At 34.7% G+C, this 16581-nt stretch overlaps 1 protein-coding gene and 1 long non-coding RNA gene across 7 annotated transcripts in view; one reads left to right on the top strand and one right to left on the bottom strand.

The window, feature by feature from the left end:
- Positions 1–16581, top strand: part of LOC101900516 (methylcytosine dioxygenase TET) — a 294319-nt gene that overhangs the window by 137642 nt on the left and 140096 nt on the right. The gene's annotated exons all lie outside the window — the stretch shown is intronic.
- Positions 317–1960, bottom strand: LOC131806869 (uncharacterized). Its single transcript, XR_009344205.1, has 3 exons — positions 1238–1960; positions 758–1121; positions 317–667 (listed from the first exon to the last, which is right to left on the bottom strand). It is a non-coding gene; the product is annotated as an uncharacterized LOC131806869 (long non-coding RNA).

Here is a 16581-nt window from a genome sequence, read left to right on the forward strand (position 1 = left end):
TGAAGATGTATATCGAATATATATACAAATCTGAACCGATCTCGATAAAATTTGGCAGAGATATTTTCGAACTGTATCTGATGTCTGGTATCAAATATCCTTGTTGTGGAGGGCATATTAAGCATGAGAAGGACTTGAAATCCAAAATCGGATGTAACATATATATTGGAACTATAGCTATATGTGAACCGATTTTCACCAAATTCGAAGTACATTTTTAGGATTTATTCAGTTGGAATTGCCAAAATTCAGTTCACTTTGGTGCACAATAAACCTGATATCGGATAAAGATATATATGGGAGCTACATCCATCTCGATACTATTAAACAGATGTATTTCTGGGCTACATCTGATATCTGGTACCAAATATTTTCTTGTGGAGTGCATAATACGCATGTGAGGGACTTAAACACAAAATCGGATGAAACATAGATATGAGAGTTATAGCCGTATCTGGAACGATTTTCAGCACTCTGAAATTCGATCGGATGTGCCATAATTCAGGTCGTTTGGATTGATATAAGCCATATGGTGCACAATTAACCCGAAATCCGTTGAAGTTATATATGGGAGCTACTACTATAAAATTATTTAAAGGACCTTCTCTGGGAAACATAATTTCCAATTCAAATGGCTTCCTCTGTTAATATCTCTAAACACTTATTTCTTAAAGCAAAAAAAAAACAATTTCTTTGAGAAAATTTCTTTAATAAGTATTTAAACAATATTATACACATCAAGTAAGATGATACTTACTACCGGCTACCTTGATTTTCTACCGTTTGCTGTTATTGTTGTTGGCATTTCTTGTGTTGATTGTTTGTGTATGTGTGCCTGCATATCGGCATAAATATGCAATATATTTAAATATCTTAGTAGTGCTGTCATATACTTGATGATATAAATATTGTCCTATTTGCATAAAATTCTAATTTAAATGCTGCTACTAGACGTTGTCGTTGCCGTTGCTTTAGCCTTCGGCTGACGTTTTAGATTGACTGACACTATGCCATCCATGGTTGCCGTTCTGGCTCTACCACAAGCGTTGCACAATTCCTACACAGAGTGGAGTGGACAAGGATATATTGAAGAGTTGGAGTTTTGAAGAATTTTCTGCCAACTAAAATAAAAAGGATGCGAACTTTTAATGCATGAAAACAGAACCCAAATTTAAATACAGTATGTAATTATTTATTAATTCGAAAGTAAAACAAAAAATATATTAACATCTCCAACCTTGAAATTCCGTTTTTTTTTTTCAAACGTAAGATCAAATTTCCATGACCTATGACTTTAACTCTTTAAAAAGCCCCCATTACAGCGTCGTCTCTGGTTTAACTCTTTGCTCTGTTGGCCAGTTAGTTGTACAGGTCTTATTTTTTCTCTAGTTGTAGCTATTGTTGTTGCTGCTGCTGACGCTCGCTCACTCGCTCGCTCATACAACATTGATTTTTCTTTATTGTGCAATTTATTTTATTTTCCAACAAATTTCTTTTATTTTCAACAGCAACAACTAGGATGACTACCTCTACCTATTGCCTAGCCACGGCATGGCCTGGCACATACGATTGTGTATATATACAAGGAGCGAAGGAGGGAGGGAGGGGAAGAGGGAGTGGAATACAAACACATCCCTCCCAGTTCCTGTAATTGTCCTTCCCCTGCCGCTTTGATGGCGATATTGGTTTAGACTTTGTGCAAGTTCTCTGGGTTATTTTCCGTTTTCTTTTGCTCGTAGATGGACGGCAACGTGTGCGCGCAATCAATTTTCTTCCTTTCTATGCCTTCGCTTGCCAGCTAGCTAGCTGGGTTGACTGCTTGCTTGCTTGCTTTGGGAAGTACTTTCCAACTCCTCTGCTGTTCGCCAATATTTATTTAGCATTTTTCTTGGTCGTCGTCACCGCCACCGCCGCCGTTTGCTTGCCTGGGCTGTTTTTGTTTTCGTCTTCTTTCGCTCGCTCGCTCGCTCGCTCTCTCTTCTGGTTTTAAAGAAAACGTTGTTATTTGGCGTTGTTTTTATTCTTTATTCTAGCAATTTTCTCTGTTTTTTTTAATGGCTACACATTATTTATATTTATACGTTATTTTTTATAGTTTATTCATGCAAATTACAATGAGAATACAAATTATATAGGATGTACGCTGCTTGTACACACACACAGACCATAAATATATTGTGTATAATAATTTAATGGAAATGAAAACAAATTTGAGGTAGAATTTCCATAACTTTAATGTGAGGAAATTGGTTTTTGATAAATATTTGACTAGTATAACTCTGCGTAGGACACTTAATTTAATATCGATGATATTAAGCGACCCTTAAGGATAGCATCTGGGCTTCGAAATTGGCCACTTAATTTTGAGTGGGGATACATTGTACAAAATTGACCCAAAATCGTAGCTTCCCCAAAAATTTATCATTTTCTGGCGGAAAAGAAAATAGTTGATGCCAGGTCAAAATTTCTAGGGCATTGAATATTTTATATATTTCTCCAGGAGTTCGGTATTAGAATACCATGTGTCTTATAGTGGTATACTAATGCCGTACTTCCCCACCTATATCATTGTACCACCTTCCTAGTAATTTCATTTAATATTCACAATTGTTCATAAGGCCGACCTTATGTAGGCCTTAAAAATTTAGATAAATTAGAGAAATTCACTTGAAAATTGAATTTATTCAAATATAATTTAGAATATTTTATTTTTGATTCCAACTTCAGGCATTTAAGATTATATTGTATTAATTTGACCTCTCGAAATTTTTAAAATAAAAATACATATAAGCATTTGGCGCCTTTTACATACATACAGGTGAGATAAAAAAACCACAACAAAGTCAAAGGTCATAATTTTTACATTTTTTTAGTAAATTTTATTGAGTGAAAGCAAAAAATGTCGGAAGTAGCATCAAAATTTAGAACAAATTTAGATTTGTTCGAATTGGTCACCTTTGGCACGAATTATGGCCTTCAAACGGCCAACGAAACCGTCACACGCTGCCCGAATGTTGCTCTACGGTATTTTGGCCCAACCTTGCTTTCGAAAATACTCCAGATACAATAGTCCAACGGTTTGGTATCCGGAGATTTTGTTGGCCATTGTGCGCTAGAAATGAAACGATGGTCACCCATCCATGGGTGGCGCGTGCTGAGTGCGATGGTGCTAAGTCCTGTTGGAATGTCCAAGGTCTGCGGCCAAGATGTTTGCGTGTCCAAGGTTTTAATACACCCTCCACAATATTTTCACTATAATATTCGGCATTAATTCTGATGCCACGGTCGATCAATACGAGCGGAGAGCGACTTTCGGCTGTTATGGCGGCCCACGCCTTCACCATGGCCGACGAATGTTTTCTCACCAAAACCAAATTCGGCAGTTCACCAGTTTCGGCCAAGCGAAGCAACTCTTTAGCTCTTTTGAGTCTATTTTCTTTCTGCTGCAGTATAAATTCTTGCACTTTTTGGAATTTCAATGGCTTTACCCATCGCAAAGTAACCTAAATAGAGGGGACAAGCTTCTCCCTCTTCCATCTCTGTAGATGGACGGCGTACAAGACCAAATATTCTTTATCAAATTTCACTACAAGTCACCAAAGAAAATAAATCTCTCTTTCCTCTCTCTCTCTCTCTCTCTCTCTCTCTATCTCTCTTCCCGCTGTATATCAAAAAATGCATCATTGTCTCAAAAAAAGTATTCCTTTTTATCTATTTTTTTCTTGGATTTTTTTTATTTGATTTGAGGCTTGATAATAACATAAAATTTCGTTGTAGGCGGAAGTTGTCAAAAGAAGAAATATTCTGCATAAAATTTCACTATAAATCTCAGGATAAACTATGTATCTAGGTATATTAGTTTTTATGAGAATTACATTCAAAATGTATACACATGGCTTTTTCTTCTGTTAATTAAACATGTTTCGACTCCGAGTCAAAATCTCCCTCTATACTTAATTTTTTTGGAAAAAGTGTCAAAGTAAGAATAATTCTACATCAAATTTCATTGTGAGTCTCTAAACTAATGACATTTCTATACTTAATATGCGCCATGAAAAAATATCATCAATTTTTTTAATAAAACATTTGTTGATTTTCGAAAAATTTAGAATTTTTCTAAATTAGATCAAACCCCCAAAGGCGTTATGCCATGGGCTCTTAACAATAATATAGTCTTATCCATATACAAAGGTAGGGGCCCCTTGATATATATTTCGCAATATTTAGGATAGAGTTTTGAAATTTGTTAGATGTCTTTGGATTACACCCAGAATCATTTGTACAGAAATAGTTCATATCGGTTCACTTTTTGAAATAGTTCCCTTGTAAGAATAACTCCGATTTCCATATTTTACCAATTTGCCTATGTTCTCCATTTAATTTCACAAAATTTTGGCATTTTGAGTACTATTTGCTACAGCACTTATTTAATCATACCCCTTGATTTTGATATTTTCTAATCGATTTGGCTTTTGAAAATATATTTAAAAGTCTTAAATTTTCCCTCACTTTTACATAACTCTTGTTAAAAATTGATCTTTAAATTTTGCCATTTAAAATATATTTGCCCCTTGGGAATTCACAAATTAGTTTGTCACATATTTTTTTTTTTGTCTCTATTCACTGCAGTCGGTTGGCTGTCCTGTTTAGTTTAGGTTTAGTCAGTTTCTTTGTTTTATTTTAACAGAAATCATTTTTTTTTTTTCTTATTTTGTTTTTAATTTTCATGTTTTGTATTTTTTTCTCTTTTTCCTTGCCGAGGCAATAACATCTTTTTTAATGTTTTTGTTTGGCTTGAAAAAACATTTCAAGATGTCTTTTCGCTTTTGTGCATTCTCGGAGTTTTACGAATGGGGTGGCCAGACGTAAAAATAAAAATTTATATAAAATTTATGAATTAAATTTGAATTGCTATCAGAGACACTGAAATGTGAAACTCTAATAGTTATTTATAAATTCCTGATACAGACATGTTAATTACATTTTAACGTCTTTTTCGATTTTAATATAAAAATATACAAAATTTAAATATATAAATTTACAAACTGGTCCTTTTAAATAACTTGTTTACGTTTCCGTTCTCCTTTCCCATGTTGTTGTCTGATGTGTTTTGTTTTTACATTTAGCTCCTCTAGCTGAGGTCCCTTGAGAGACCGAATATAATTTTAAATTCCTTTTTGTATTTTCGCTGTTGTTGTTTTTAGCAATGTTTTCTTTCGATTTGTTTATTTTAGGATTCAATATTTTTGTGTTGTGTTTTTATAGCTGCAATATACGAAGTTTCGCCAAGTAAATATATGTGAATGTGATCAAAAGCCAAATGGCATAAGTTCAAAATATTGCATATTACAATTTTCACAATATATGGCAATAATGAACTGAAATTACTAAGTGTGGAAATTTCAAAATATTTTAAAAGTAATTTTTGTTTTTTAATATTTTTTGCAATATACCTAACCTCAAAATATGTTTGGGACCAACAGCAAAATCTCTAAGAAAAGATGAGTGTGTTGGAGTTGTTAAGGAAGAAAACAAAGCAAAAAGAAAAAAAGCCGCACAGAGACAAAACAATCAGGGACCAGCGAGTTACTCTCCCAGCAAATGGCCAGCTAGACGATGGACATTCAGACGTACGTACATACACACATACGAACTGAAACAGGACAGACAGATGAACTTATAAACAAGCAGACTTGTTTAGACCACATTTTTGCATCTTACTTGTTGATTTTGTTGTTGTTTATTCAAAAACAAAAAAAATCTCCGCTACCCTTTGCCTCTCGCCTTATCATTTTTGCCGACTTTAAAGCTGCTATAGTTTTCAGTTTTCATTTTTTTCTCATTTTCTTCATTCTGGCTTAAGTCTCGGATTCGATGTTGTTGTTGTTTATACAGCGTGGATAAATAAATGTGTCTGTGTTATTTTATAATTTTTATCAAGAAATTGCCATTTGTTGTTGTTGTTCTTGCCGGTTGTTTTTTTTTTGCCTTGCTTCATTTTAACGTCAACATAGATTTTTAATTAAGTTGGGTATGCGGCAACAACATCGCCAATAGCAGCAACACCAACAACAACCACAACGACGACTACGACGTCGACATTGTCTTGCATTGATATCGACATATTTGCACGACTCGTGTATCTATGCCGCAATTAAAATTGCAATTTCGGATTGGAGTGTGTGTCCTGTCCTCTATTCATGGAAATTGCGCGGCAAGCTCTCTTAAGATTGTGGAACGTACCACTTGAAAACCGCCAGTATCTTTCACTATCACCCGGAAAAGAGAAGGAATACCCAAACGATAAAAGTTATCTTTGTTATTTATTTATTGTTTCGAATATTTTTGAAATTGATTCATAATTGAATTGACTGTTAGAATTTTTCTAAATATTGTTGTGTTAATTATTGTTCTTGAAAAATTCTTAATATTTATTACCTTCAGCGAAGTTTTGCTGCTAACAAATATTATTGTAAAAATTCAATTAGTTTTTCAAGTTAGCTAGGGTAAAGAAATAAATTGTTATTTTTCATTAATTTATATATATTTTTGTATTTAAAATAAAATACAAACAAACACTGTGAACTATACAACTACTTTCCATCTCGCCTGGTTGGCATTTTCGACATAGCATTCCATCAGCCAGCCAACAGAAATCCTGTTGAAAATTTCATCAAACAAACCAAAAGCCTAACAATAGCATCTGGGCCACCTTCGTCTTCACCTAAAGCAGCCTTCATCAACCTACAGCCTTCGCTTTGTTGTCCTCGAACACTCGAATACAATTATCGGAATTGAATTTTATTATTTCAATTTTTCGTAGTTTCATTTTATGCATTTTTTAATAACCCAAGAAAAAAACTCATTACCAAATAATGGATTTTTTTACAACATTTTAACGCCAGTAACTACTTATAACCAAGCATCTTAATCTCTTATATTAACATGGACAGGTCATTGGCCGTAAGTTCTTGCCAAACTGCCACCAGGTATAATTTTTAACATTTTTTTTCTAATTTTATTGAATGAAAGCAAAAATGTCGGACATAGCATCAAATTCTATAATAAGTTTAGATTTGTTCGAATTGGTCACCTTTGGCACGAATTATGACCTTCAAACGGCCAATGAAACCGTCACACGCTGCCCGAATGTTGCTTTGCGGTACCCCATTCTCGGTGATCGCTTGAGGTGATCGACACTTTGGTACTTTTTAGTGCCAACCTTGCTTTCCAAAATACTCCAGACACAATAGTCCAACGGATCTGGATACCAATCCGTTTGATTTTGGTGGCCATTGTGCGCTGGAAATGAAGCGAGGAACCTCGTTTTGTAACCATTCTTGGGTGGCTCGTGCTGAGTGCGATGGTGCTGAGTCCTGTTGGAATGTCCAAGGTCTGCGACCAAAATGTTTGCATACCCAAGGCCTTAATACACCCTCCAGAATATTTTCGCAATAATATTCGGCATTTATTCTAATGCCACGGTTGATAATTGCGGCCCACACCATCACCATGGCCGGCGCTTGAGTTCTGGTGGCCAACCGAAGTTGCACATTTTCAGCTGACCTCTTTGGCAAGTAAAGACGATCATTTTACTTGTTTACAAACTGCTGGACAACGAATGTTTTCACCACTTTCGGCCAAGCGAAGCAACTCTTTAGCTCTTTTGACTCCATTTTCTTTCTATTACGGTGTAAGCTTTTGCACTTTTTGAAATTCAATGGCATTACCCCGAGCTCATTTTTCAATATTTGCCGTATGGAGTATTGCCATATGTTCAGCTCACAAGCCATTTTTCGGCCACTGCGACGCGGGTCTCCATCAAGTCGCTTCTTTACTTTCCGAACCATTTCTGCTGATGTTGCCTTTTTTCTTCCGTCCATTTCCTTGACGTCGGGTATAAGGGTATTGAGCGATGTTACAAGACACAAAAGATTTATTCACATTTAAATGCTGGAACGCTTTAACGATAGCCACTTGTGGCTTTCCAGCTAAATTTAAAGAAATCACACTATCACGCTTGAATTCCATCACGAATAACTTTTTTTCTGGAAAGTTCTCATGAAAAAGCTTTTGCAGGCTTGTAAGCAATATAATGAGCTGTCACTGGAATAATTTTAAGAGCTGTCGGACAAGTGGCTTAGAAATGACAGTAGTCTGAAGTTGGTTGCAGGTTTTTCATCTCACCCTGTATATCTAAAAATTTCGTTATAACTGCCGATACCAGCTCGACAAAAATAGGAAATATAACTTTTTTGATGTGCAGACAAACAAATTGACGCAAACTCCAAAATTTTTCATTTTCCAAATAAAATACATAAAAAATTTTAAAGGATTGAATTTTTCGAGTGTAACCATTCAACTTGTCTTCATGCCTGCTCTATGGCTAGTACAATGTTCTCTCGTTCTTCGTGAAGGAAATTTTTGCTGAATTTTTGGTTTTCATGTACAAACTAAGGTGTTTGTACATAATACAATACACAAACATACATACACACATAGTTGATGTATATACTATATACATAAGCAACTATCTCTTTATGTATATATGTATAGAGAATATACAATATAATATTAAAAGGCACCAAAAGTGTAATTGTATTTTTAATGAAATTTTTAAAATGAGTTTTTACATTGTGTTTGTTGTAGCGCTTGCAGTTTTCGGCAGAGAAAACAAGTCGGACGACCTGCTTCTTTTGGTAATAGCAATTTTAAATGGGCACTTTAAGCTATTTTATGCAATTTTAAAAATTCTCCTGCTATTCCGATATGGTTTTATGATATTTGTTTCCAATGTTTTTTTTTTATCGATAATTGCTGCCTACCACCCAATTTAAAATATGGCCAGAATTGTTAAAAGTTTGTAAATTATAAAATTTTTTAATTAAAACAAGAATTTGCAAATTTTCTATAAAAATGCAAATTGTCTTTTAGCGAAACAAAATATTCCCTTTAGCGTTTTCTCTCAGGCAATGCACTCTTCTGCTATGGGTTATAGAGATCGCTGTGCAAAATAACCCGCGTTCAGAACATGGTCATATTTAATGAAGTTACGCCCCCCATTTGCCGGTTGGGTTTTGTTTTTCTTTTTTTCTGTGAGCGAGTGAGTGAGAGTGGGTCTGCCTGCCTGCTGCAAAATGTTAATGTCGTGATTTGGAGATTAGTTTTTATTTTTTGTTTCTGCCATTTGTTTTCTTTAGAGCTGCCAGTCAGACAATAAGGGGTTTCCTTCAGGTCTATGTCGTCATACAATGTGTGCAATAAAAAAGGGCTACCCTTGGCAAAAGTGGAGGGATAAGTAGGAGACTATGTACGACGTTTCGAAAGTTTACGTCTTGAGGTATGCCGTGTTTCTGTGCTATATAAGAAAAGCATATGATCCGAAAATTAACATTTGGGGTTCGTAGTGGATAGTTTACCATCACATTTTGGCATAGCCTCTCAAAAAATATGTAACACAGAATTTTCGATATTTCAAAGGATTTGGTTCCAATTTGCAATCAGACATTCCAGCTTCTTTGCGGGAAGATTTGTTCTTCTCTAAAAAAAAATAGTCAATATACAGGGTGAGATGAAACAAACTGCAAACAACTTCAGACTGCTGTCATTTCTATGTCACTCGTCCGACAGCTGTTAAAATTATTCCAGTGACAGATCATTATATTGTTTGCAAGCGTACAAAGGCATTTTGGTGAGAATTTTCCAGAAAAAAAAGTTATTCGTGATGGAATTCAAGCGTGATAGTGTGATTTCTTTATATTTGGCTGGAAAATCACAAGTGGCTATCGTTAGAGCACTCCAGCATTTAAATGTGAATAAATCTTTTAGCCCGACTTAAAGGCTCGTGAGCTAAACATTTCGCAAAATTCCATTCGGCAAATATTGAAAAATGAGCTCGGGGTAATGCCATTGGAATTCCAAAAAGTGCAAGAACTTACACCGCAACAGAAAGAAATTAGACTCAAAAGAGCTAAAGAGTTGCTTCGCCTGGCCGAAAGTTGTGAACTGGTTTGGTTGGATTTGGTTTTCTCCGATGAGAAAACATTCGTTGTGCAGCAGTTTGCAAACAAACAAAATGATCGTGTCTACTTGCCAAAGAGGTCAGCTGAAAATGTGCAACTTCGGTTGGGCATCAGAACTCAAGCGCCGGCCATGGTGATGGTGTGGGACGCAATTATCAACCGTGGCATTAGAATAAATGCCGAATATTATTGCGAAAATATTCTGGAGGGTGTATTAAGGCCTTGGGTATGCAAACATTTTGGTCGCAGACCTTGGACATTCCAACAGGACTCAGCACCATCGCACTCAGCACGAGCCACCCAAGAATGGTTACAAAATGAGGTTCCTCGCTTCATTTCCAGCGCACAATGGCCACCAAAATCTTCGGATACCAATCCGTTGGAACATTGTGTCTGGAGTATTTTGGAAAGCAAAGTTGGCACTAAAAAATACCAAGGTGTCGATCACTTTATGCAAGCGCTTCGCCGGGAATGGGTCAAAATACCGCGGAGTAACATTCGGGCAGTGTGTGACGGTTTCATTGGTCGTTTGAAGGCCATAATTCGTGCCAAAGCTGACCAAATCGAACAAATTTAAACTTATTCTAAAATTTGGTGCTATTTCCGACATTTTTTTGCTTTCATTCAATAAAATTTAAAAAAATTCTTTGGGATATATTCAACTCTTTCTTTTTTGAATTTAAAATTTCTGGTACGTTTTTCAATTGCCAAATTTCATTGCATATGCGCCAAGTAAATCCTTAATTAGGAGATTATATTTCTATTAAATACCCCCAATTTCCTATTCAAAATTTCAAAATTTCGATCCACCCTTGTTCAAATATCATTGCATACACACACACAAACACATTCACATATTGAAATATGTTCCGAAATTGCAAATTGTATTCGAAGTAGAAGTAGGAAGAAGAAGAAGCGAAAGAGAATGAAATAAAAGCGATTTTAATTAAATGATATGAAAATCTACACAACAACAGCAAAAACAACAAAAGTAAATATAATTAAATGTTTTGCCTGGTGGGCGTTTGTAGGCGAATTGTTGTGTATACATACACAGAAGTGAAGTGACTATTGTCCACCGGTTACTAAGAGACGGAAAAGAGTGCGGTTATTAAAATTTTTAAATGGCTTACCTTAAAGCATTCATAATTACTAGGTTTTATTTTATTACTATTAAGTTTTAAGCCAGCATTTATAGTCCTACTATGGAAGGCGCAAATTAGGGCAAAACAATTAGTTTCCGCCTCAACGAAAATATGGCAAGAAATTGTGTTAAATTATACCATAATTAGGACATGATCGAAAAAGACGGTTGGTATTTACAATTAAAAATTTAACATTGGTAATGTAATTCAGTAGTTCGACTTTGATTCGTGCCCCCCCCTCCAGTTCCATGTCCCAGCGGGTACAAATACATTTAGTTCTGTATGTAAGTAGGTATTTGTTTGCGCACATTTATCGGACTGCCTGCCTGACTGCATCCATTTATTTGTTTATTTTTTATAAGATCCTCCTTCGTTTTTGGGCTACGCTTTAAAGCTTAGCGCGCTTAAGTGTTGACTATACGTCAGGATAAGCAAAAAAGGAAATACAAATGTTACAAATTATTTACGAGGCATTAAAGTATTTTATTTTCAATATCTAAATATGGTTATGGAGAATATAGCGAGGAAGCTGAGTGTTTTGTATTAATAAATGCCAATTGAATTGGCCATATAATGTTAATAAATTTATTTGGCCTCAAGCACTTTGTGTATGTTCTAGGCATTACATATTTGAGTTTGTCAATATTTACTGCATTTTTTTCGAAAGAAATAAAAGACTTCCAACAAAAAATCTTTCTCGTATTTAGACCTTTCAATTGGAGCATTGGAATTCATTGATTTTCGGGATTGTGATAAAAAAACTGCAACTCTGTGTTCAAGTTCGAATCAATGCCCTTTAAGAACGGCACCTTCCCGGCCATTAAGTCAAATAAACACACAAACACTCGAAATTCAACAACAAAACAACAATTCAAATAAACACTAACTGAAAGTGGTAATCAAATATAATTTCTGTGGAAAAACAATATTCAACTTTGGATTCCGATTCCCTTTAACTTGACTTTGGTTCCTTTGGGTCTCCTCTTCAATGTCTATTAAAGAGTAAACAGCACCAACAACAAGAAAAGAGTAAAACAAATAAAAACAAATTGAAAGAAAATGGCCATTAAGGCCAAAACAGAAGAACCCAGTTCTGTGTCTTAGACAACAACAACGGTGGCCGGCAGCCATCCATCTGGAAGGCTTTAGCCACAACGCCAACACCAACCGGTCATGTTTTTGTGTTGTTGTTGTTGCCTTGTCGTTTCCTTTGCATTCTTTCGTCTTCCATTCAGTCTAGGCTTAATGATAATTATAATGATGCAAATGACGTGCACCAGCAGCAGCTCCCTCCATATGGGACATGACGGCACGTTATACACATTACAGGATATGACTGGTGGTGGTGGTGCTAGTGCTGCCACACGGGTGACTGCTCATTTTGTGGCTGTCAGCAATTGTGTTAAGCAGAAATTTCCTCAAGACTTGGACCAATTGGCAAAGCAAAACCAACAACAACAACATCGACAGAACAAAACACAAATTTCAAGCGAACAAATGAAAAGTGATTTTCAAAAACCCTTCATCAAAGTTGAAATATGAAAAGTTGTTTAGGGTTTTGTTGTCGGCTGCAGCAGTCCACTGCCGTCACTCAGACTCAGACTTAGTCATTTGCCGTTCGTGACTAAAAACGTTTACATTTGTTGTTGTTGTGAAGAAAAACAACAAAAAACATCACAATTAACCAAGACATTGTTTGTTTTTGCAAAGAACAACATTTGAGAATTTTCTAAGAGGATTCCCTCTGCACTGCATAACACGCCAAAATTCTTGACGTTGGAGATCTAATATTGGTTTGTGTGTTTTTTTTTTTTCGAGACTTGAAGTAACATTTTTATCTGCAAGCAATAAATCTTGCCAAAACATCGAATATGTTCAACATCACAGAAAATGTATTTTTTTTCTTAAATAAAATTTGCATTTAATTAAAAAACTTACACACACACACACAACGCTAATGCAACATTGCTGTGTGACCATTTCAAATTGGCCATCATAAATATCTTAACGAAAATATCCCCATGAAAGAAATAAAGGAACTTAAGAGTAAAATATGGTTTATCGGTAAAAAATAAAGCATTCAAACTTTAAATCATTATGCAGCAGAATGAAGACAACAATAAATAAAACCGTATATACAAAAAATAGCAACAACAACAACAGAAATACCATTTGTGCAAGTTGTACATGGAGAAAAAAAAATCGATTCAATTCACATTCCCCTGTAATTGATTTTCTTCAAAAGGTGGAAATTAAAAAAAAAAAATATTCTTCTCCATCCTTGTCTTGTTTGAATGGGCATGAAAAATTAAAATAAATTAGTTTTATTTACACACACATACATTTAATTTCTGTTAGTGTATTATGGCCAAAAACCAACAACGAACGATCGAAAATAAAACACTCAGCAACAAAACAGCAATAACAACAACAACAACAACAGAAAAACACAGCTTAACTTCAATGATTTATCGCTTCTTCGTACATTTAATGGCTTTAGTTTCGACAAAAATAAAACAACCACAAAAAATGGACTCAAACTTGCACACACACACAAACACACACTCAGTCGCTGAGTTATAGCCAATTCAGGAAATGTGGCAGTAAAAATGGAGCGCAATAATTTTTTTATAGTTTGTACCAAATAATTTTTTTTAAGTGGAAAACATAAAACAATTTCGGGTTTCTTGATTTAAATTTACATAATTTCTGTTTAAACAGTGGCTTCGAAATTCCACTAAAGAGGGGATGTTCAGTTTTTCGCTTTTAAATATATAATCAATCAGCAGTAATTAAAGAAACTATATTCTAAGTAGAAATTCCTTAGCTTTTAATATCGATTTTTTGCATTTCTTTTAAACACTTAAAATAAGAAAAATCAGATAGGAACTAAGTTTTGCTTTATTGAAAGTAGAATTAAACGACACATATAGAAAAAATATATTTTTTAATAGAATGCATATGTATGAATGTAAAATCCGCCTGCAAAATATGTAAATAAAGAATTAAAACATATAAAAAATAAAAAACATAAAACACAACAAATTAATAAAATTCGAATGATTTGAATGTTTTTAAAATACTGAACTTTTAAAAACTTCCTTTTATGTTTTAAATACCTCTCATGGAAGCACCCTACCATATACCTGGGTTAATATATAATGGACATACCCAATTTTCACCCTTACGTTACAGATTTTATTATACACTGATACGGCAAAAACGAACCTCATCGAAATAACGATTTTAGACCCTAGGTCTCTTTGGAACAAATCCGTTTCAGTTTTATTTGGAGTAGATCTAGAGGTGTCCGTCCGTCTGGCTGGCTACTGCGCACGTTAACTCTCGAAGGGAGTATCCGATTTGGTCCAAACTTGGGACATCGTAATATTATTATCAAACTTAGAGTTCGGAGATGTGCTAATGTCAGGGACAATATCGGTCCACTCCATCAAGTATCTCCCCTACATCGAATCAAAATTTTGATTAATCATAACCCTTTCAAAAAGTGATATAAGAGTCCGATTGTCTTTAAATTACACACATCACAAGGTCTGTTGTGAAAATGTTCTGGTACCTTCCCGCAAACGGCTCATATATCGCGAAATTAATATCCGACTCCATTCAAACTTGCAACATCTCAATATTTCTATCAACATAAGATCTGTTATAAAGATGGTAGAGATTGGACCATTCCTTCTCAGACCGCCCCACAAGCGTTCCAAATTTTCAATAACCAAATCGTGCATAAAGATCGAAATTCGAACACATCCATTATTTCTACAATCACAAGATCTGCTGTGAAGATGAGATATATCGGCTTACACCTTCTGGTACCTCACCCAAAAAAGCTCAAAATTTTTGAAAAACAAAACGCTCATAGAACGGGAAATAAGCATCTAACTCTCTTGAAATTCAAATCATCCAAATCATCTGTTGGGAAGATGATTGATTTCTGCCAACCCTTTCTACCTCACCCACAAAGGGGCACAATTTTCAATACTTTTATCTGTCATAACCTGCGAAATAAGTCAGCGATTCTTTACAACAAATATTTCTCTCAGCCAGAAACCTGATATGAATATGGAATTTATCGGATTTTACTATTTCACATAAAATTAGATATAAATGTTCGATTTTCTTGTAATTTCCATACCAGTATTTTAACCTGCATTAGATGAAGTCTGAAAAGGGAATATTTCGGTCAACTATATATAATGGTACCTCACGCACATTTTAACATTTCCCATATTTCATATGAAGTGAAGGAAGTAGTTAATATTGCCCAAATCTGGCACGTCGCAATATTTATATCATATTTATTTAGGTCCGATATGAAACGGACATCAAAAATCAGTTCAAAATCTTTCCAAGGCTGATTACATGCGTTTTAAAGTTACGAGAGATATTTTCCTGATTGATATTTTAAAATAGTAGGTAGGTAGTTTGTAATCTAAACCAATGGGATATTCTTCTCACAAAGCTCCCAATTTGTACTCGGCTCTTACTGTATCAAAATTGTACTGCATACTAGGTCCATCCCTGCTGTGAGGCGGAAGGAAATCCTAAGCCTTGGTACCGTGTTTGGTTTCCTTTCTTAAATTTCATTGCTGGGTCGTTTCCGATTTTCGCAGAGCACTATGGGTTTAAAATATACTGTGCGTTTAGATACACCCTTAAAAGGGTGTAAATACTGTTCAGCTGATTTTTGTTAACGTATACATACACAACAAAAAAATAGCCAAAAATGTTGTATCAAAAAAACTATGGTAAATCTGGTTGAATAAATTCGGATTAAAAGCAATAAACCATGATAATGTGCGTTGATCCGAATAGCATTTGGGATCTTAACGCGTTACAGTGTCCTCTATATATTGGTAGCTTCATATGAAATGCATTAATTTTATGAAGTATCTCAGATTTGTTAACAATATATTATTCTCAAACTACCATGGACTATGATATCGCCTTTGTTTAAGTTTTAAAAAAATTGTATTTATTTATGCTTAAACCTAAATCCATATTAAATTTCAAATTATTCATTCTCAGGTATCTCTCCTTCTTTCATATTTTTTAAATTATCAAATTTTTAATTAAAATTTGAAATAATTTGTTTTTTTTTCTCCTTTGGCCATAATTTCTAGTGGAAATAATTGGTTTTCATAAATACGTTTTTTTTTAATGTACTTCCCATTAGCAAAAGTTTAAATGCATATGGTTATATGTAGTTTTTGGGTTTTTTTGTTTAGCGTATATTCTTTTATCTCTTTACCCACGCCTACATTCTTGCTACAAAGGTACATATATATAACATGCAGGGCACACACATACGCCTACACGTATTCCAATCCAAAAGGTGAGTCAGGCGAAAGAAGAAACAAGAAAAAACGACGACTGAGAATCTCATTTAAGTT

This window comes from Musca domestica, unplaced genomic scaffold, assembly GCF_030504385.1.
Source record: "Musca domestica strain aabys unplaced genomic scaffold, Musca_domestica.polishedcontigs.V.1.1 9, whole genome shotgun sequence".
NCBI classification, from domain to species: domain Eukaryota; kingdom Metazoa; phylum Arthropoda; class Insecta; order Diptera; family Muscidae; genus Musca; species Musca domestica.